We start from the raw sequence: 21,534 nt of genomic DNA, 5'->3' as shown, positions 1-21,534 counted from the left end.
TACCCAAAAGCTGAGGTCAATATGCAAGCTTCATTCAGAAATCATTATAATAACAAGCCTTCAGTGTCAACATCCACTTCAAAACTTCAGTTCAAATGGAAAGATTTAAATATATAAATAAAATATCAATACATTAAATAAATCTATCAGCAAAAATCAACTTAGTCTCTTGTGGTGCATGCTATGCCAATAAAAAACAAAACTTGTACCAGGAAAGGAAAGAAAAATATTATTTGCAGAGGCCCTCTGTGCAAATAAAATATAAATATCCTTGCATGTATGCATGCAGATCTTTTCAGGTGGGAAGCAAATGTTACAGAGGGAAAGACTTTGTATTTAATCTAACTTTCCAGCTTTTCTACCATGAAAATATGCTATTCAAATTTCTGTGCAAAAATTACTAACTCCTTTGGTATATACTGTAATAACCTTGCAAATATTGTAGCAAAGATTTTAATTATTTTTTATTTTCTCAGATTATAATATAAAAGAAAACTTATATTGAACATCTAGCATGTATCTGAAACTGTGCTAAGAAATTTTTTATGTTGCACATTCAAGTATGTATAACTTAGTCTTACCAGGGCCTTTGCTGTAGGTACAACCAACTCTTTCTATCCAAATGCTGTGTTTGTCAAGGTAGAAATAGTAATGGACTTGCTTTTTTAGATTCTTTTTGCATCCATTGGCCAAGATGCTTATTATTAAAAGTAAGTTGCTATAAAAATGAAATTAAATGTCAAATTTAATTCACAAGCTCAAATTGTTCCAATTATTTTTATTATTCTTTGGTTCAACAACTACAAAATGGTCTATTAGAAAACTTTATACATTTTTGCTTTCATTTTCTGATTTCATTGTAACTTCGACCCTATAACAACATTAAGAGCACAGACGATGTCAAATTAATCTACAGAATCCTTCCCAAAATCCTTTCCTCGAAGTGTGGCCATTGTTACACTAGCCTGTATAGCATGTTCTACCGTGTCTGGTTTATGCAGTGCTGGGAAATGAACCCAGGGCTTCATGCTTGTCAAGCAATGCACCTTACAAACCAAGTTACCTCCTGACGATATCAAGTATATTATTGTATCCCCTCTTGTTTCTCTCTGAGGGAGAACCCTAAACCTGTGTTTCTGTATTCAATGGCCACTGTAATGTTTCTGAACACCTTCAACATGACTCACTTATTTCTACCAACATCTTAGATTTGGGAAGGCAATTGTTTAACCATTGAGTTCTGACTTCACACATTTGGGGCTGTGAAATTGTCCACTTAGAGTAGATTTCAGGGCCGGTGCAGCCAGAAATAATTATGGAAGCTTCCACACCATTAATTTGGTTCTCGGTCACCTAAGTTTTAATTTATGTAGAAGAAGAGAGAATGATCTGGTAGTTCAGGAAGCAGAGACTGGTAATGTTTGTGATGTAATAGGTCTTTGTCAAGTTCAGGGTCATTCCCATACAGGAGTCACTGGTTCATTCTGTCAGTACAGTGCTAACTGAGTATTGAAAATGATCACTTACCCTTTTCTTGCATTAAACCCATTTTTGTTTAAGCTCCTGCATCACACGGCTGAGCAGCTCTGAGAAGATCGATCAACTCAAACTCATGAATAGATAACAAACTTGAACTCACTTGGTCTAGAAGCTCAAGCTAGAAGCTCCAGCACAGCTAGCCCGCAGCACTTTCATGGAGTTTTTAGGTCTGGATCTACAGGGTTGTAAGTGTGTGCTTGGATTTTTATTTGCTGCCTCTTGCTATAAGGTATTTCACTGCCTCAACATCCCTGAACCTTAGTTTCTTTCTTTGGGAGAAATTGGAGATATGAGGATATTCTTGACAGTGCCAGAAATGAAGTTCAGTACGATGGTTTCCCTGACATGCATGAAGCATCAGTTTTAAGATCCAGCACAAAATAAATCAGATCCGGCAGCACATGCCTATAACCCTAGCATTTACAGTGCCAGTACAAGAAGATCAAGGCCAGCTTTGGGCACATAGGAAGGTGGAGGCCAATCTGACAGGAGGCCTATCTTGGAAAAGGAGAAGGAAGAGGAAAAGAGGAAGAGAAAAAGGGAGGAGGAGGAGCAGCAGCAGGAGGACGAAGAGAAAGAAGAAGAAATCTGATAAAGAGGCCATAAGGCATAAATGACATTTAACAAGATTATACATGCACACAGAATAGTTCTTCAAACATTGTAAGTAAATGTTGATCATAATTTTGATATGTGTCTACTGGCTTATAACATCCCAGGAAGCTTTAAGGTGAGGTTTTTAAGTGGGAAGAACATGGAAATTTTTAGAGCCCCCATTTAAAGACCATGAAGCACCATTACTGTGAAACATGAGGAGTGGGAGATGGAAATCCACCACCCCTCTGATCCGGGAAGTTGGTAGTAGGTCATTATTTAGCATGATACCTCATGATAGCATTGTGACCTGAATTTATTTCCAGTCGTTCCCTCAGACAAAACACCTAAGCTGCTTTCATTTCTGTTTTACTAAACACATGTGCTTTTACTATACTTGGATAATTTTCTTTGGAGGGTTAGGATTGGAATCATGGAAGTATTCCTATTCCATTTTATTTCCCATTTTGACCACTTCTTTCAAATATCATAATTAGTCAGGTAGAACTGTCAGAGTCTGGTGTTTTAGATACCTAAATTTTAAGCACTAAAACTCATTGTTCAACTTTTATTGTAGGTAAAATCCTAGAAGTTACAGAAGTGGAAGAAGTCATGGCAGTAGAAAGTCCTGCCACAAATACATGCCCAAAAGCCACCAAAATGTATACAGCTTACCACCTGAGAAGCAAAGGTATAAACATACTGCCTTATCTTGGTTATCATCCCAGTGGGAAATGAAGTTGAAGAGCACCTACGAGCTACTCAAAGAGGTGCCAACAGCCAGTAGCATGGCTGTGGTCCACTTCATCATTATCAGAAACAATGGAACCTGGAATATTATATTTGCTAGAGCCCAGCTCTTAAATGCCAGGATCCATCAGCTTTGGAGATTTATCTGTGAACATGGGGTCAACACGGGACTCTGAAAGGTTAAGCCTTTAATCAAATCATGGAATTGATCCCTGGCAGGTCAAGTGGATTCCTATAAAATGTGCTCACGCATCATTAACCATCTATCCAATTCTCTGTATGAGCAACACCATTCATTTAAATGGGATTTGTGGCGGGGGGCAGAACTTGCTGCAAAACACTGAGGTGGAAACCTCAGTGTTTCTTTGTGTTTCATTTTTCGTTCATGGAGTTCTGAACCAGGGGGGTCTTCTTTCACTGTATGTCTACTGCCTCTCAATTTGCTTATCATTACATAAGGAAGGCATGCAATGTGAGCCGAGCAGGGGTTGTTATTTAACAAAAACTTAAGCGACTGCCATAAGAGTTTTACATTAATTAATTCATACAACTCTGACAGCCAAGTAACTATCTAGACATCTAGGTAACAACATAGTAACCATTCTGTATATGTACATATGTATGTATATTATGTGTACATGATGATATGTATGTATGTATGTATTTACATAGTATATACACACAACTTATCCACCTGTCTCGGTATGCACATTACCTAAGACTCACACAAATATTTAGAATCTATGAAAATGTCTCAATTTATTTTAAAAACGTAACAGTAAACTTTAGGTTAAAGAAAATATCTGATGACAAAATATCGACGTCTATATGCGTGCCCATGTTTGTTCACAGGGCCTGTCTACTGAGTGTGGTCAGCACAGTGCCTAGTGCTCAAGTTACTTTTCCAGGCCCATGAAGATGATTTAACTTTAAAAAATAAAAATAAAGTAAACATGTTCATGTTGGTTCAAATCTGTAATCTTAGCACTCAGGAGACTGAAGCAGAAGGATTGTTAAGAACAGAAAGTTCTTGGCCAGTGTGGGCTACAGAATGAGACTCTGTCATGAAAGAGAGAGAGAGAGAGCACAAATGAACTCTAGAGTAAAGATAATGTCTTAATTTATAATATCAATAATACCTTGTCTTACAAAAAGGGAATTTGGCACTTATTTTTCCATGTGAAGAAGCTGGGTGTGGCCTTTCATAGCGCCTCTTCAGTGTTAAAATTGTTGCTGCCGTGCTGCAGAACACTAAGATGAGGCTCAGAGAAATGAGTCCACACATTGCAGCTGCATAAAAACATAACAGAGAGTTTGCATGAACGCTGAGCTTTGCTGAGCTCCAAAGACAATAGGCACTGCAAAAACCAGTTATTTCTCGAGCTCTGTTTTGGGAGGCACAAATAACCATGCTCACTCCAGTTTAAAACCAAAGAATTACAGGTACCATCTGCATGTGAAACCTTGAGGCAAAGAATCAAGTATCCACAGTAATAACTTACCTTCTAGGGCATAGGAAGGCAGAAAGAAAATTGTAAGCTGGGGAGGCTGGAGTTAGCAAGAATATTGGAGCTGAGCAAGCATTAAGCATCTTCAGGGTCTTTGTTTTTCTCAAGAAAGAAGGGAAAAAAGTATTCTCTGCCCACACTCTAGCCCAGCTGTCTACAATGATAAATGATGGGTCTTTCTTTAAATTTCCTTTCTGCTCAGCGTGAGGACTGGCCGAGCTGGATATGTACTCGACACAGATAAATGGCTTTGGCAAGCCCACCAGATTGTCCACGTGGCAACAGATGGTCTGGCTTGGAGCTTTTGTTGTACTAATGCTGCTACCTGATGCAACTATCATTTCATAAACAATGATGCTGCCACCACTGCTCTGTGGATTAATTGTCCTTTATCCCTTTCAGGACACACCTTGGGTACTGACAGCCTCAGGATGGTAAGGTGAGAACCCCAGTCACCCAGGTGTTGTGACATCTGAGGAGAACAGACAGGATGAAATGGAGAAAGGAAAAATGGGGACTACATTTGGCTTCTATCATATATCATATTATATCATAATGTATGCTCAAAGATCTATCCTCAACTCTGATCAATGAGAAAAGAAAGTAATTTCTACATTGTTTAAGAGTCAAAAATGAGACATGTGTGGCTAGAGAGACGATTCATCAGCTAAGAGTGCTTGCTGCCCTTCCAGATAACTTGAGTTTGGTACCTAGTGTCCATGCTGGGTGGCTTACAACTGCCTGTAACTCCAGCTCCAGGCAAGCTGATACCATCTTCTGGCATCCCAGAGTAGCTGCACTTACTTGCACATATCCCACCTAACCTGCCACACACACACACACACACACACACACACACACACACACACACATGATTTTTAAAATATAAGGTGTTCTAACAGATTTAGTGTGTCTGGTTTGATATTGAGATCTTTGATCCACTTGGACTTTATTTTAGTGCAGGGTGATAAATATGGATCTATTTGCATTTTTCTACATATAGACATCCAATTAAACCAGCACATTTGTTGAAGATGTTATTTTTTTTTCATTGTGTGGTTTGACTTCTTTTTCAAAAATCAGGTGTCCATAGGTGTGCGGGTTTATTTCCAGGTCTTCAGTTCGATCCGTTGATCTACCAGTCTGTTTCTATTAAAAACAAGGAAATAATAAGATTTGCAGGCAAAGATCATCCCGAGTGAGGTAACCCAGAAGCAGAAAGACACACATCATATATATTCACTTATAATCAGATATTAGCCATATAATATAGGACAAACATACTGTTAGTACCATGAAGTTTTTACTACTGTTGCTCTATAGTACAGTTTGAGATCAAGGATGGAGATACCTACAGAAGATCTTCTGTTGTACAGGATTGTTAGAAGACAAAGTGGGAAAGAGACTTGAATTCACTGGCACAGGAGACAATTTCCTGAACAGAACAGATGAAACTGTAAGACCAACAATCAATAAATGGGTCCTCATGAAATGGAAAAGCTTCTGTAAAGTAAAGGACACTGTCAACAGAATAAAACAACAGCATACAGACTGAAAAAAAAAGATCTTCACCAACCCTACGTCTGAGAGAGGGTTAATATCCAGAATATATAAAGAACTCAAGAAATTAAACACCAACAAATCAAATAACCCAATTAAAAAATGGGATACAGAGCCAAACAGAGAATTCTCAACAGAGGAATATTGAATCGTGGAGAAACACTTAAAGAAATGCTCAACATCCTTAGTCATCAGGGAAATACAAATCAAAATGACTCTGAGATTCCATCTTCCACACATCAGAATGGCTAAGATCAAAAACTCATGTGACAACATATGCTGGAGAGGATGTGAAGAAAGGAGAAAGGGGAACCCTCCTCAAGACCCAAGTATACCTCTCCTGGATATAGACCTGAAAGATGTACCACCATACAACAAGGGCATTTGCTCAACTATGTTCACAGCAGCTTTATCCACAATAGCCAGAATCTGGAAACAACCCTGATGTCCCTCAGCAGAAGAATGAATACAGAAATTGTAGTACATTTATACAATGGAATACTACTCAGCTATTAAAAATAAGGAAATCATGAAGTTTGCAGGCAAATGGCTGGAACTAGGAAAGATCATCCTGAGCAAGGTAACCCAGAAGCAGAAAGACACTTACATATCATATACACTCACTTATAATTGGATATTAGCTAAATAATATAGGATAAACATACTAAAATCTACAGACCTAAAGAAGCCAAACAACAAGGAGGACCCTAGGGAGGAGGCTTAATTCTCATTCAGAATGACAAACAGGATAGACACCAGAAGTGGTTGAAGAGAGGGAACAGGAGAGGAGCCTACCACAGATGTCCTCTGAAAGATTCCACCCAGCAGGAGGTTAAAGCAGATGAAAAAACTCACAGCCAAACTTTGTGCAGGCATAGTAAAGGACCCAGAGTGAAGACCAACACAGCCGAAAAAACATGGGCCCAGGGATCCTGCAGGCACTGATACATCAACCAAGGACCATGCATGGAGACTATCTCCTGTTCAGATGTAGCTCTTAAACAGCTCAGTCTCCAAGTTGGTTCCCTAGTAAAGGGAGCAAGGGCAGTCTCTGACATGAACTCAGCAACCAGCTCTTTGATCAACTCCCCCTGGTGGGGTTGCCTTACCAGGCCACAGAGGAAGAGGATCCAGTTAGTCTTGATGAGACTTGGTAGGCTAGGGTCAGATAATAGGGTAGGAGGACTCCCTCTTTTCAATGTACTAGGGGAGAAGGATAGGGGAGCAAAAAGAAGGGAGGGTGGGACCAGGAGGAGATGAGGGAGGGGGCTACAATTGAGATACAAAGTGAATAAACTATAAAAAGAAAAAATAACAAAATAAAAATTTAAAAATAGGTAGAAAGTCTTTTAAAATCAGACTGGAGACTTAAGGATAAACTGTTCCTTGTAATCCTCAATTTTCAATAATGTTATTATATTTTTACGTAACAATGAATAGATGAGGAAGAAGTACTTTGTTCTGGGGCTTCTAATAATGTTTTCACTACTTAGTTATTGCTGGCGGTCACAGGAGTAGCACTGGACCTATCATTTGTTTGTTTGTTCAAGGAGTTCCTTACATACCAGGCAGTGTACTGAGAAGTTGAACAAATAATCTGATTAAGACTCTTAAAAGAGACTTAGGAAGAACAGGAAGTGTGTTGATAAAAGTTTGAAGGAAGTTGAGAATAAGGTCTAGTTTTAGAATGTTTTCTGATTTTTGTGGTATCAATATACACTTAGAGTCAACTTAGAGCTACCAGTAATTTTTTAATTAATTAATTTAGTTAGTTATTTTTATTAATTACAGTTTATTCACTTTGTATCTCCCCTGTACCTCTCTCCCTCCTCCCCTCCCAACCCCACCCTCCCTTTTCCCCAGCCCTGTCCCTCTCCCAGTCCACTAATAGGGGAGGTCTTCCTCCCCTTCCCTCTGATCTTAGTCTATCAGGTCTCATCAGGAGTGACTGCATTGTCTTCCTCTGTGGCCTGGTAAGGCTGCTCCCCCCTCAGGGGGAGGTGATCAAAGAGCCAGCCACTGAGTTCATGTCAGAGACAACCCCTGTCCCCATTACTATGGAACCCATTTGGACACTGAACTTCCATGGGCTACCTCTGTGCAGGAGTTCCAGGCCATCTCCATGAGTGGTCCTTGGCTGGAGGATCAATCTCAGAAAAGACCCCTCTTTCAAAAAGACCCAGACATTTTGGATTTGTTGCTCTCCTTGTGGAGCTCCTGTGCCCTCCAGGTCTTATTATCTCCCACTCCTTTCATAAGATTCCCTGCACTCTGCCCAAAGTTTGGCTATGAGTCTCAGCATCTGCCTTGATACCCTGCAGGGTAGTCTTTCAGAGGCCCTCTGTGGTAGGCTCCTGTCCTGTTCCCTGTTTTCTCCCTCCTCCGATGTCCATCCTCTTGCCTTTCTGAATGGGGATTGAGCATCCAGTAATTTAAGAATTGGCCCCAAATTTTCCGAATATTTACCACCGACACTAGTGAATGTGTGCAAGCTTGATTTAGCATGAGACTGAATTCAGGTACAGCATGGCTGCTTTTCCAGGACCACCCTGCTGTAAAGGTAGAGCTGAGACGTCTACAACCCCTCCTTTTCATTATATGCTCCATGATACTTCTTTGAATCCACGTATGTGAACTATTCCCAAACCAAAGAACATGTGTATGAAGCAGGCATTGCAAGACTTCTAATTTTCAGGACTTTAAGATCCAACAACAAGAACATGCTAAGTGATAGAACCACTGAGCTCTATCCACAACCACATATTTTAATTTTTTCAGCTTCTATAAAGCAAAGTCCTTTTGCTTATATAAACTCATCCTGCTGGTACTAGGACAAGCTGCATTTCCTTCTTCCTCTAAAAGCCAAATATCTGCTTGGTACTCTGTGATCCATTCATAATCTGGATATCTTGGATGAAGAGCTTTTATCCAAGATACTTTTGCTTTCTTTATTTACTTGGTGGTGAGGGCACACATCGAGGGGCAGCTGTGGCAGCTGGTTCTCGCCTGTTTTCATGGGGGTGCTAGAGATGGAACACAGGTTATTCGGCTCACAGAGAGCACCCAGTAAGCCATCTAGAAGGCAATGACAAAAAAAGCTTTACAAATACTTCTAAATATGCCCCACTCCTCAAAAAAAAACTAAAATAAAATAAATAACATCGTAGATGGGAAGCCATCAGAGAGCACTCTTTAAAATTGTGATAAGGATACTGAAATGCAGCTCTCCACAATTGATGGCTTCTGGCAGGTGTGAGGATGGGGAGAGACTCAGTTTCCTTTAAGGGACTGGCCACCGAAAGTTGGGGACTATGGGCTTGTTTTTCATTATGTTTTCGTTTGGTTTGGTTTCTGTTTCTTTGTTTGATTGTTTGTTTGTATTTTGCAAGGGGAAGTCTCAATGTGGGGAGCTAGACCTGGGAGACCCGGAAGGTGGGTGTGATCAGTGAGCATTATTTGAAATTCCCAAATAATCAATAAAATAAATGTCTTGAAAAAAATACAATTGTTTTCAAAGACAGCACTAATTCTTTATGGATGTTTTATCCTTAAACTCTGAGATAGTGTGAGCCTTATTTTTCTTTCGAAGCAGAGAAAAATATTTACTCAAACGTAGGGTTGACAGTTTGGGTTGGTTTTTCTTCTCTTGTTTTCCTCCCCTTTACAATCACTACTAGGAGAGAGCATGCATCTGTCTGTGCCTCGTAAGATGTACAGTGGTCCCACTACCTTCTCCGGGTCCATGAGTCCTGAGTCACAGGGCTGGAAGGAAGTAAGGTCCTGCCCGGCTGCAGCTGGAGATGATCTGGGGTCACGCGGTCCAGAGGCTATCAGCAGCTCACAGGCTCCGCGGCCAGCAGGTGAGTTATTGCTCTGGTCCCCAGATCTCCTTTCTGTAGCCTCCTGCGTGTGCAGGTGATAAATCTTAAGGACCCAAGGAAAAACAGTCAGGCCTCTCACCCCTGAATTATTTCCTCTCGGCACTGAATTACTTTTTCTCCTACATCATGTAGGATTTTTTTTTTTTAATTTTATAACTTGGATGTTTTCTCCAGTTCCACACCACATTTCCTTCCTCACATTCAATTTTCATAACCGAGTATGTTTTTTTAAGCCCATCTCATCTCAATGGAAAGTCAGAGAAGAGAAAGCTTCAGAGGAGGCAAGAGAAAGGTGACAAACACGGGCGCTCGTTCTCAGAGAGCTACGTGGAGATCCAGAGGAAACAGAAGAAGCAAAAGGGCGTGGAACCAGTGTCCAGCAAGAAAATGCAACCCGGCTGAGGTGGGGCTCTGCCCCTAGAGTGCTTGCCTCTGCTGATGCCAGGAGTTCTGTCCTCAGGGGGTCCAAAGCCCTGTGAGGTGATGCGCACCTGTAACCCAGCACTGCTGAGGCGGAAGCAGAGATATCACAAGTTCCGTTTGATCCTCAGCTACAGTGAGCCTGGTGACAGTCTAGAGACAGTTCCTAAAAGAAAGAGGTGGGGGGTAGGAAGGACAGATCTGGAATGTCTGTACTTAACCTTTTGAAACTCAGACACATAGAAAACACAGAGATTTTTTTTTTTCTTGTCCATTGTTCATAGCCATATAAGGCCATTTTCATGAAAGTATTTAATACACTTGTAACATATTCCTGCATAACCTGCTACCCCCTTTACCCTCTTCCCCTCCCATCAATTCTTTTCAACTTTCCTGTCATTGACGCAAACATGTTTTTATGTCTCTAAAGTCCAGGACTCACAAGTCAGAGAAAACATATCTGCTTTCTGAGACTGACTCAGTTTGCTCTGTACGTTGATCTCTGGTTACATCCGTTTTTTTCCTGCAAACAATAGTCTGTCTTTCTTATGGCAGAAAGAAATCCCACTGTGTCTATAAGCCACAGCTTCACCATCCATTCCTCTGTTGATGAACATCTAGGTTGGTTCTAGAACTTAGCTATTGTAAATAGTGCTGCGGCAGTAAACATGGATGCATAAGCATCTCTGTAATAATGGGACTTGGGACTCTAACACTGAATATCAGTATAACCAGCTAATACAATAGGCCACTTGTAGTTTTTGAGGACCCATTGTACTTATTTCCATAGAGGCCGGACTAGTTTATGTTTTCACCAGTCAGGCAGAAGGGTTTTGTCGTGTCCACATCTTCACCAGCATTTTTTGTTCTTGTTTCTTGATGACTGACAATGACACAGAAGTAACTTAGCATAAGTATAGTGCTTGGAACATGCTGGAAAACAATATTAGTTGTTGTTAATTAAATTCACTAAATAGGTAACACTGCAGTGCTGGCTGCCAGCCTCAGTTTCTCCCCATGTAGGAGCTCATAGTCAGATCACAAACGTTAACATGGGTGTACCTAGAGGCTTGCTACAAAACAATATGTCTGGAAATAATGCTTCATCTATTTTCACATCTGGACATGCAGCCACCACCAACCACTCAGAGACTCAAGAATTGAATGTATTTTTTGTTTAAAAATTAATGATTTCCTTTATAAGATCCTCTTCAAGGTTCATTGCAAAAATTTAGGGGAAACGTACAAGCATGAGCAGAAATGTGACTCGCTTGTAATTATACACTTTTGCTTGGCCTTTCTACTTTCTTTCTCCCTTTTATAATATGAAAATCATACTCCATGTGTCATTTTTTACCCTGAGATATTCTCCTTAGTATACTGTCAGCATGTGCTTCCAAGGAGCCTTCTAAACTTGCTTCCTAAATACTTTATGGGGCTTCAGTGTATTTTCCCATAGATGAATATTTTTACCAACAGTCAATTGCTAGCAACAATAACTAAAGCTTGAGCATAAAGATTTATATAAAGCAACATAATTTTTATCCAAATGGTGCTGCTTCATCTAAGGTGTGACATTAGTGTGTCCATGTATTTGCATGTGCATATAAATGTGAGGCTTTGAAATGGGCATTGTATGTCTTCATCCACTCTTCGAGTAATTTTTTTGAGACAAGATCTCTCACTGGACCTGGAGCTCACTGTCCTGCCTAGGCTTGGTAACCAGTGAGCTCCAGGAACCTGCCTTGCCCCTCCCCATCCTACCTCCCATGATAGAATTAATAGTGCATGAAGCCATGCCTGACTTTTACATAGGTATTGGGGATCTAAACTCAGATACACATGCTTACACAGCCAGCACTTTACCAAGTCATCTGGGAAACCAGATGCTTTAAAGATGCTTTTTTACACAGTCCTGCTCTGTTAAGGGGGCTGCTGTTGTTGCTGCATGTGTGTCTACGTATGGGTATGAGTATGTATTCATGTGTATGTGTGCATGCATGTGTATTTGTGTGTGTTCATTGTAGTTTATGTGTATTTGTGTATGCACATTTTATATTTGTTTTGCTTTTCTGCTCACAGGCTTGAGGATTTTACTTAATCCAGTGCAGCCAGGTTTCTGGTTGTACTCAGGCTTAACACATGCTTTATATTCATCATGTCTTATCTTTGTTTACCCTTCTAGAATCACTGGTGAAATTATTTCATTAATTTTTTTCCTCTCCATTCCATAAAGATAAAAATTGGACCTATTCATTTTTATGAACTCCAGCATACAACAGTGTTAAGCATGGTAGGTAAGCACTCAGAACTCTCCAAAAGTATGAACAGATGAACCTCACCATCCAGTTTGAACAGTGAGCATAGAACCCTTACCAGGCATGGAATGAAGACACATGGCTCCTAATGCTGTTGACATGGGGAAAGTTGTGCATTTCTTGGTGATGGAGCATCTGGAGAAGACACTTAGTTTGTGTCTTGTAAGCTTGTGACTGTTAAGCTCTTGGAATGAAGACAGATGAAAGAATTCTGGGAAGAACAGGCTAGCTGCATTCAGCTGTTTATCAGGCTTCAGATCCTAGATACATATTCACAAGCCAAGAATCTTAGTCAGTCTAGCATTTATTATCTTTATTTGAAAGTGAAGAGTCAGTGTAGTAATTAACTGAGATAGGGTAGGAAAGGAGGGAGGGTAGAGAGGAAGTGGGAGAGGAAGGAGGAAGGGGAAATGGAAAGCAGAAAGGAAAAAAGTAGAGAAAAGGAAAGAATTGAGAAAGAGAATAGAGAGAAGGTGAGGAAGGAAGAAGGAGAGGGGAAGAGAAAACAGGAGAGGAGGGAAGGGGAGGGGAGGGGAGAGAAGGGAAGGGGAGGGGGAGAGAAGACAGGAGAAGAGATGAGAGGAGAGAAGAAACCTAGGAGGGAAAGAAAAGAAGGAAAGGAAAAGGCCTGGACTTGACCACCACGGATTGCACTTCAACACTGCTTGCTCACTATGCTTCATCCTCCCTTCTTAGGCAGTCTGTAATCCATCACTGTTGTCTTCCTTTTGGAGGCTGTGATGAAGAGTTTTAACAGTGCAGCTCTCGGTTTACTGGAAGTGGATGGAAGAAGGCTCCTGATCTCCAATATTAGAACTTGTAGAAAATCAATACAAGGGTATAACATCCTTCACCATCATACTCAATAATAACAGCTAACCAGAAAATGTGCAGAGACTTCCCACTACCAGTGCAACTGGCCAGAAGGAGAAGCTACTCCCCCATTGATCCCGACAGATAAAGGAGAGTGTATTATCTGCCCTCATTAAAAATGGAAGGCTTGTCTGCAGCTTCTAACTTGAAAACCTAACCATACAGGGGGTGAAAATACAGCATATGCCTGAATCCTGTGTCTGTTTTTCCCTTTCTTCTTGTATCTTCAAGAAACACACTATAAAGACAGCACTCTTAATGCCAGTAGAAGGCTGTACTGTTCTGATCCTTTTATAAATGACATTTGTCCAATACTGCGATTTACTAAGCATGATTGAAAACAACAATCAGGCCACAAGTGATACCCAGGAAAAAAATTCAACAACAAAAGCATTAAGAAATGAGACAGCTTTCCAAGGCCATGAAAACTTATCCAAAAGGAAATATATCACTCAGATATTTACAAAAGTGCTGGTGCAATTCAGGCTTTCTCAGTAGCAACGAGTTTTATGTCCTAAAGAGAGTTTGTATCTAGAGGTAATTGTGTTCTGCAGCAGTTCGTAAGCCTGGGCATTTACACTGGCAATTCCAGATTTATAGGAATAGAAGAAATTTCTGTGCATGATATACTGTACAAATTGTATGTAATAACCACAATAAAAAATTTCATTAGGCTTGCTATCACCAACCACCAATTCCCTCAGGAGAATTTATGTGCAAACTTCAGTTCAGTTTACCATCTGGGATATTCTTTGGAGGATGAGTAGCCCCGGGTTTCTTAGAAAAGGCAAAGTGATACACACACACGCACGCACACACACACACACACACACACACACACACATTCTTTAGGACTAGCATGTCATAAACAGGAAGACTTTGTGAAGAGCAAGAATCCACACATGTTCCTCAGTGGTTTGGCCTCCACCTCACACCTATCCTGTGATCACTTCAGCAGCTGTCCTTAAATTGTGCAGCTCTCAATTCGGAGTTCTAAGTCCATTGCATATTTTATGTAGCCCATCACTGCCATGTGGGTGCAGATTTCCATAGTGATAGCAGAGAAGGCAGGAACAGGAAGACAAATTGGGTCATCTTACAGTTTGCAGCTGTGAAATCCATTTCAAAATTGCGGCCTTGCAGGCCTGAGAGGTTTTCTTGGACTCAATGGAGATATTATCATGACGTCGCCAAGGAATAGCATTCAGGCCGGGCTGTGCTTCCAGGCGATCAACATATGTCCCCATAAAACAGCCTCTTTATGACCAGAGTTTCTGTGCGTATGTTATAAATAGTGACGAACGGCATCTTGTCTTTGGTGAGGAATCAAGGAATCCAAAACTTCACCATCACTTCCTTGGATGGGATGGGCTTTGCTAGAAACTCCGCCTCACAGCCCTCCTCCCCAGCACCCCCTGTCACCACCCTGTGGCTGGCACATGTCTGTGACCGACACTGTCTCCCTGCAGCTGTTCCCACAGAGCGGAGCAGCCATATCTCCAGGTTCATGCTTGAGGAATTAAAAGGCAGAAGATTCAGACTGAGGAAGACGGGATTTGGGGAGTGTGTGGGACGCTCCTCTGAGTCTGTGTTGTTGGTAGCAACTTCATTCCAATTTGTTAAAATTTATTCGCCATATGTGAGCCCTTGTACTTACCACAGTGTTAAGCGTCATTTCTTCCTATGAACCCCCAAATCAATGCACTCCAGAAATAAGGAACGCCAAGTTTAAGAGGCTAAAACTCTTTCCTAATGATTGCTGAACATAGGGTTGGGGGTGGAACTCAGCAGGCAGAGAGCTTGCCCAGTGCACACAGACCTCGGCGTAATTTACAGCACGGCACAGGCTGGGCATGGCAGTGCACCCAGGATGGTAATCCCAGAACTCAGGAGAGGTGAAAGGCAGGTTGACCAGAAGTTCAAGGTCACCCTCAGCTACACAGTGAATTTAAGTCCAGCTTGTTATACATGAGACCCTATTTAAAAAAATTAATGGGCATATACCAGGAGCCATGCTGCAAGACATTAAAAAAGAGGAGATGAGGTCCCTAACATACGCCAGCTATGACTGATGGTATAGATGCAAGCACCTCTAGATTAGAAGCGTGTGCCTTCCTATTCATAGTTCCTGTTTACATGGCAGGTCGCACCTGGCAGTGAAAGGGAAGCTCCCACCTGTCTTCACGTCTAATCCTCACACCTCCATGCAGTGCTTCTTATCTCCACTTTGCAAATGACTAAGCTGGGACTAAGATGCTCCTGAGCCTTGACAAAGGTCACATCACTAGAAAGGGACAAACGCACAATTTGAGGCATGCTTCTGCAAGGGACAGCTCCTCCTGGACCACATCATGTCACCTTCTCGCCTTAGCATGTCAAGCTTCACTTTTGATCAAGATGAATCAAAAAAAAATATTTCAGGAGACTGTAAAAACAATCTCTTTTTACAGAGAAACATCAATTTCTCCATGTTGAAGACATGTGAAGCAAAGGCTGCCAAAGTTTCAAAATCAAATCGTCTGAGTATCTGAGCCCCACTGGGGGACAACCACACGAGCTTCTGTGGATTCTATTTTGTGTCTGTAAAATGAATCAAAGTGTCTGTAGCTGCAGCAAGTGTTCAGTGTGCATTTTCAAACAGCCTGGTATTTCTTAGGCATGTGTGTGTGGTTATATGCATTTGTGTGTGTGCCTGTGTGTGTTCATCCATGCATGTGTGTGTGATGTACATGTGTGGAAGATAGAGGTCAACATCAGGTGTCTTTCTTAATCCATCCTACCTTACTTTTTGACTTAAGCATCTCAGTGAACATGGGGCTCAACAGTTTGGCAAGACTGAACAGCTAGTAAGTTCCAAGAATCCTTCTGTCACCATCGTCCCAATGATGTGAATGCAGTTGCACGGTGCTATGCACCGATTGTTTTATGCAGGTTCTGGAAGATTGTCCTTGCATTTGGCATGCACTTTATCAACCGTGCCATCCCCTCAGCTCTTGTTTAAAGTGCATTTAATTTTAATTATCCGAGAACATTTTGCTTCCTGGGAAGGAAGTCAGTATTTTTAAGGTCCAAACTAAACAACAGAAAAACAAGTTTTCACTAGAATATGGTAAGAGATAACTGAGGCAGAGGTGATCTTCAAAGAAGGCCAATCAAATATGAGAGAATTGTTTTAAGCAAGGGTCCGAGCACGTTCAGTATATGTGCAGTGAATACTTCTCAGAAGGCTGAATCTGCTTGCTTCCATTACTTTTTACTTAGTGCGCAGGGTTCAAGAATAAGTGTTTGGCACTATGAGGAAACTGAAGTGAAATAAGATGTTAAATTCACAGTGAAGGGCAGAGGACTGACACAGCATGAGTCATCAGAGTTCTAAGCAGTGTGCATGTGGCTGAGGAAAGATCCAAGTTGTTCTTGAAGAAAAGTGAATATGTCATAAATCCTTTATGTCATGAAAGTGGAAATGAACTGAGAACTGAAGGGGGTTAGTGGGACTGAAAGAAAGAGGAGTGTGTAGAGAGGTACTATGATCAAAGGCCATGATACACTTTGGAGAGCATATATTTATGGAACCTATTACTATGTACAATGACTATGTGACAATAAAAATGTAAAAGCCAACATGTGTTTCAAGAAAGAGGAGCATGTAACTGAAGTTATTATTGGAATACAGAGGAGGAGAGTAGTAGAGGCAGTGATGTGGGTGTAAAGTGGGAAATGAATACTGAATAAAACCCAAGAAGCATTGAAGGTCATGCTATAGGTGAATACAGATGAGGGAATAACAATATACAGGAGGCATTTTATTTAAGCTTGCTCCATTGCAAATGATGATAAACTTATAAATAAAAGGAGGTGGTAGAGGAAGAGGTAGAAATAAAGAAATAAGAAGAAGAAGAAAATGAGCCTGAAAAAAGAGTGGGGGAAAGGAGAATAAGAGGAGGTGAAGGAGGAGGAAGAAATGCTATTTGGTGATATCACTGGAAGCAAGAGTATTCTAAAGTAATAAATATTGACCCTTACTCCTATGTGCTGGTTCACTTTAACTGTGTACTTGACACAACTGATAATCACTGAAGAAGAGAGTCTTTTTTAATATTTTTTATTTTAATTTTTATTAATTACACTTTATTCACTTTGTATCCCCTCATTAACCCTTCCCTCCTCCCCTCCCGATCCCACCCTCCCTTCCCCTTCTCCACTCATGCCCCTCCCTAAGTCCACTGATAGGGGAGGTCCTCCTCTCCTTACTTCTGATCTTAGTCTATCAGATCTCATCAGGAGTGGCTGCATTGTCATCTTCTGTGGCCTGGTAAGGCTGCTCCCCCATCAGGGTGAGGTGATCAAAAAGCAGGCCAATCAGTTCATGCCAGAGGCAGTCCCTGTTCCCATTACTATGGAACTCACTTGGACACTGAACTGCCATGGGCTACATCTGTGCAGGGGTTTTAGGTTATCTCAATGCATGGTACTTGGTTGGAGTATGAGTCTCAGGAAAGACTCCTGTGCTCAAAATTTTTGGTTCTGTTGCTCTCCTTGTGGAGTTCCTGTCCTCTCCAGATCTTACTATTTCCTACTTCTTTCATAAGATTCCATGCACTCTGCCCAACAGTTGGCCATAAGTCTCAGCTTCTGCTTTTATATTCTGCAGGGCAGAGCCTTTCAGAGGCCCTCTGTGGGAGGCTCCTAATTTGTTTCCTAGTGTCTTCTTCTTCTGATGTCCATCCTCTTTGCTTTTCAAGATGGGGATTGAGCATTTTAGCCAGAGTCCTCCCTCTTGATTACTTTCTTTAAGTATATAGATTTTAGTAGGTTTATCTTATATTATATGTCTATATGAGTGAGTATGTACTGTGTGTGTCTTTCTGCTTCTGGGATAGCTCACTCAGGATGATCCTTTCCAGTTCCCACCATTTACCTGCAAATTTCATGCTTTCCTTGCTTTTTGTTGCTGAGTAATATCCCATTGTGTAGATGTACCACAGTTTCTGTATCCATTCTTCAGTTAAGGGGCATCTGGGCTGTTTCCAGCTTCTGGCTATTACAAATAAAGCTGCTACAAACATGGTTGAGCAAATGTCCTTGTTGTGTATTTGAGCCTCTTTTGGATATATGCCTAGGAGTGGTATGGCTGGATCTTGAGGAAGCGCTATTCCTAGCTATCTGAGAAAGCACCAGATTGATTTCCAGAGTGGTAATACAAGTTTACATTCCCACCAGCAGTAGAGGAGGGTTCCCCTTTCTCCACAACCTCTCCAACATATGTTGTCACTTGAGTTACTCATCTTAGCCATTCGGATGGGTGCAAGGTGAAATTCCGGATGATTTGCACTTCCCTGATGGCTAATGATGTTGAACATTTCTTTAAGTGTTTCTCATCGAATATGTCATTCGATATTCCTCTATTGAGAATTCTCTGTTTAGCTCTGTTCCCCATTTTTTAATTGGATTATTTGATTTGTTGCTTTTCAACTTCTTTAGTTCTTTATATATATTGGATATTAGCCCTCTGTCAGATAGAAGGTTGGTGAAGATTCTTTCCCAATCTGTAGGCATTCATTTTGTTTTGATGAGTGTCCTTTGCTTTACAGAAGCTTTTCAGTTTCATGAGGTCCCATTTATTGATTGTTGCTTTTTGAGCTATTTTTACTATATTAATCCTGCCAAAACTTGAGCACAGGAGATCTTTCCATCTTCTGATATCATCTTCTAATTCTCCCTTCAGAGACTTGAAATTTTTTTCTTACAAGTCTTTGGCTTGCTTGGTTAGGGTCACACCTAGGAACATTATATCCTTTGTGGCTATTGTGAAGGGTGTTGTTTCGGTAATATCTTTCTCAGCCCTTTTGCCTTTTGTATACAGGAGGGATACTGATTTTTTTCTTGAGTTAATTTTGTATCCAGCCACTTTTCTGAAGGTGCTCATCAGTTGTAAGAGTTCCCTGGTAGAATTTTTGGGGTCACTCACGTATACTGTCATGTCATCTGCAAATAGTGATACTTTGACTTCTTCCTTTCCAATTTGTATCCCCTTCATCTCCTTCAACTGTCTTATTGCTCTAGCAAGGACTTCAAGAACTATGTTGTCGGCGGGGCAAAATGGCGGCAACAGGAGGACTCTTTCTGAGCAGCAGCAAAGCAGGATCGGCACAGTGACCAGCAATCAGAACTCGCGGCCACAAAACACCAGTGATTGTGTCTCCCAGGTGAGAGGATACCCCATGGTGGGGGATTCAATCAGCTCTAACTCACCCAGCTAAACCTCAGAAGAGATTCCGGTTCCGCCAGGCGCTTGGTCGCCAGCCCAGAGCTACATGCCAGCGTGATCTGGTCACTGTCCCAGACTGAACTGTGGGCCCACAACCTCACAGACTGGATTTTCCAGTTGAGAGATAACCCCACGGAGCAGGAAACGATTTGGACCAACCCTAGGTCACCCAGACATCCCCTGGAAAAGACTCAGGTTCTGTGGGCGCCCCAGGAGCCAGCCTGGAGCCAGAGCCAGGGACCCAGGCGCCTGCACAGAGCCCTGCATGCACACCTGATTCGCTGCCTCAGATAGAACTGTGGGCACCAGGGCACCAGGGCACCAGAGAATGAGTTTCACTGTCGGGTGCAAACCCACGGTGGGGGAAACGGCTGGTCTGATCTCAGAGCACTCAGATGACACCCCCACCCCAAAAAGTTCTTGGGAAAATTACCCAGTTTAGGCAGATGCACAGGCTCCCAAAGGCCAGAAAGGCGTAGCCACAGGCGGGCGTCTGTGCCTGTGGGTTCTACTCGCCACCCCAGACAGAACGGTGGTCCCCAAAGCAAAGACTGGGTGTCCCTGGCAGGAGGAAACCCCACAGCGGGGAGGGGGGGATCATCAGGTCTAACGCTCAGAACACCCAGCACCAAAAGACTCCCTGGATTCAAGCAGACTCTAGGCTCTAGCTTTCTAATGCAGACAGGAGCGCTGTGCTCAGCCTCCATTATTGAGTACCCTTAGGGCACTGGGGCACACAGCTGCATCCTCAGACCTACAAAAGCCAGAGAGCCATTACAGCAGCCCTCAGATACTGTGCCAAGGATCAACCAGTTATCCCTAGCTAGACTGACACAATTGTGGGAATCCCTGGTCCTTCAAGAGGGCTGCACCCACAGCGTCCGGACCAGAGCAGTGCCTGCAGTCGACATCCCAGACAGGGACACACAGCTTCTGGTCCAGACTGAGGCACCCAGCCTTCAGACCAGAGTGGAGCCCTCAGTTACCAGCCTCCAGACCAGAGCGGCACCCCAGGTGCCAACTCAACCTAGGTGCACATTCTCCAGGCCCAGAGCGGAGCACTCAGCCTCTGGCTCAGAGACTTGCTGGGTGCACCTCTCACTTACCCGGACAGAACTGTGTGCCCCAGGATAACAGACTGAGTTTCCCTGTTGGGAGAAAACCCCACAGCTAGGGAATCAGCAAGTTCTTCAAGAGGACTGTACCTGGAAAACTGTAACAACAGCAGCAGCTCACTAAATTTATAACGAGAAACCCAGCAGTGGGGCAGCTGTCTTGAGAACTTCTATGGGTAAGAGGAGAGCTCCCCCTGCCTAACAAAGAACACAGCTACTACTCAGGGCTATACACCTGAGGTGAGCAGTGGCAATTCCTGAGAAACACTGGCCATACAGTGACCATAACCAAAAAGCAGAGGAGGAATCCTTCAGGAAAAATCATCTTCCAAGGGGATTCTCCCTACCTCAGGACTCCAAGAAACACAGAAACTAACACCCAACACCTAAAACAACCTAATGGGTAGAGGTCAGTGTAAAAGCTCAACCAACAAAAGACAGAGCAATATGGCATCTCCAGAACCCAGCCATCCAGGGGCGAACAGCCCTGGACAACACAGCATAATAGAAAATCAAGAAGATGACCTTACATCTATGCTGATGAAGAGGATAATAGAGGAAACAAATAAAATACGTAAAGAATTAGAGGAAGATAAAACCAAACAGATCATGGCTATCTGTAAAGAAATGGAGGAAGTTAAAGACAAGCAGATTATGGCCATCCGTGAAGAAATACGGGAAGATGCAGCCAAACAGCTTCTATTTCCT

This window comes from Psammomys obesus, unplaced genomic scaffold (genome assembly GCF_907164565.1).
Source record: "Psammomys obesus unplaced genomic scaffold, mPsaObe1.curated_primary_1811, whole genome shotgun sequence".
Classification (NCBI taxonomy): domain Eukaryota; kingdom Metazoa; phylum Chordata; class Mammalia; order Rodentia; family Muridae; genus Psammomys; species Psammomys obesus.
This window is presented reverse-complemented; position numbering follows the sequence as displayed.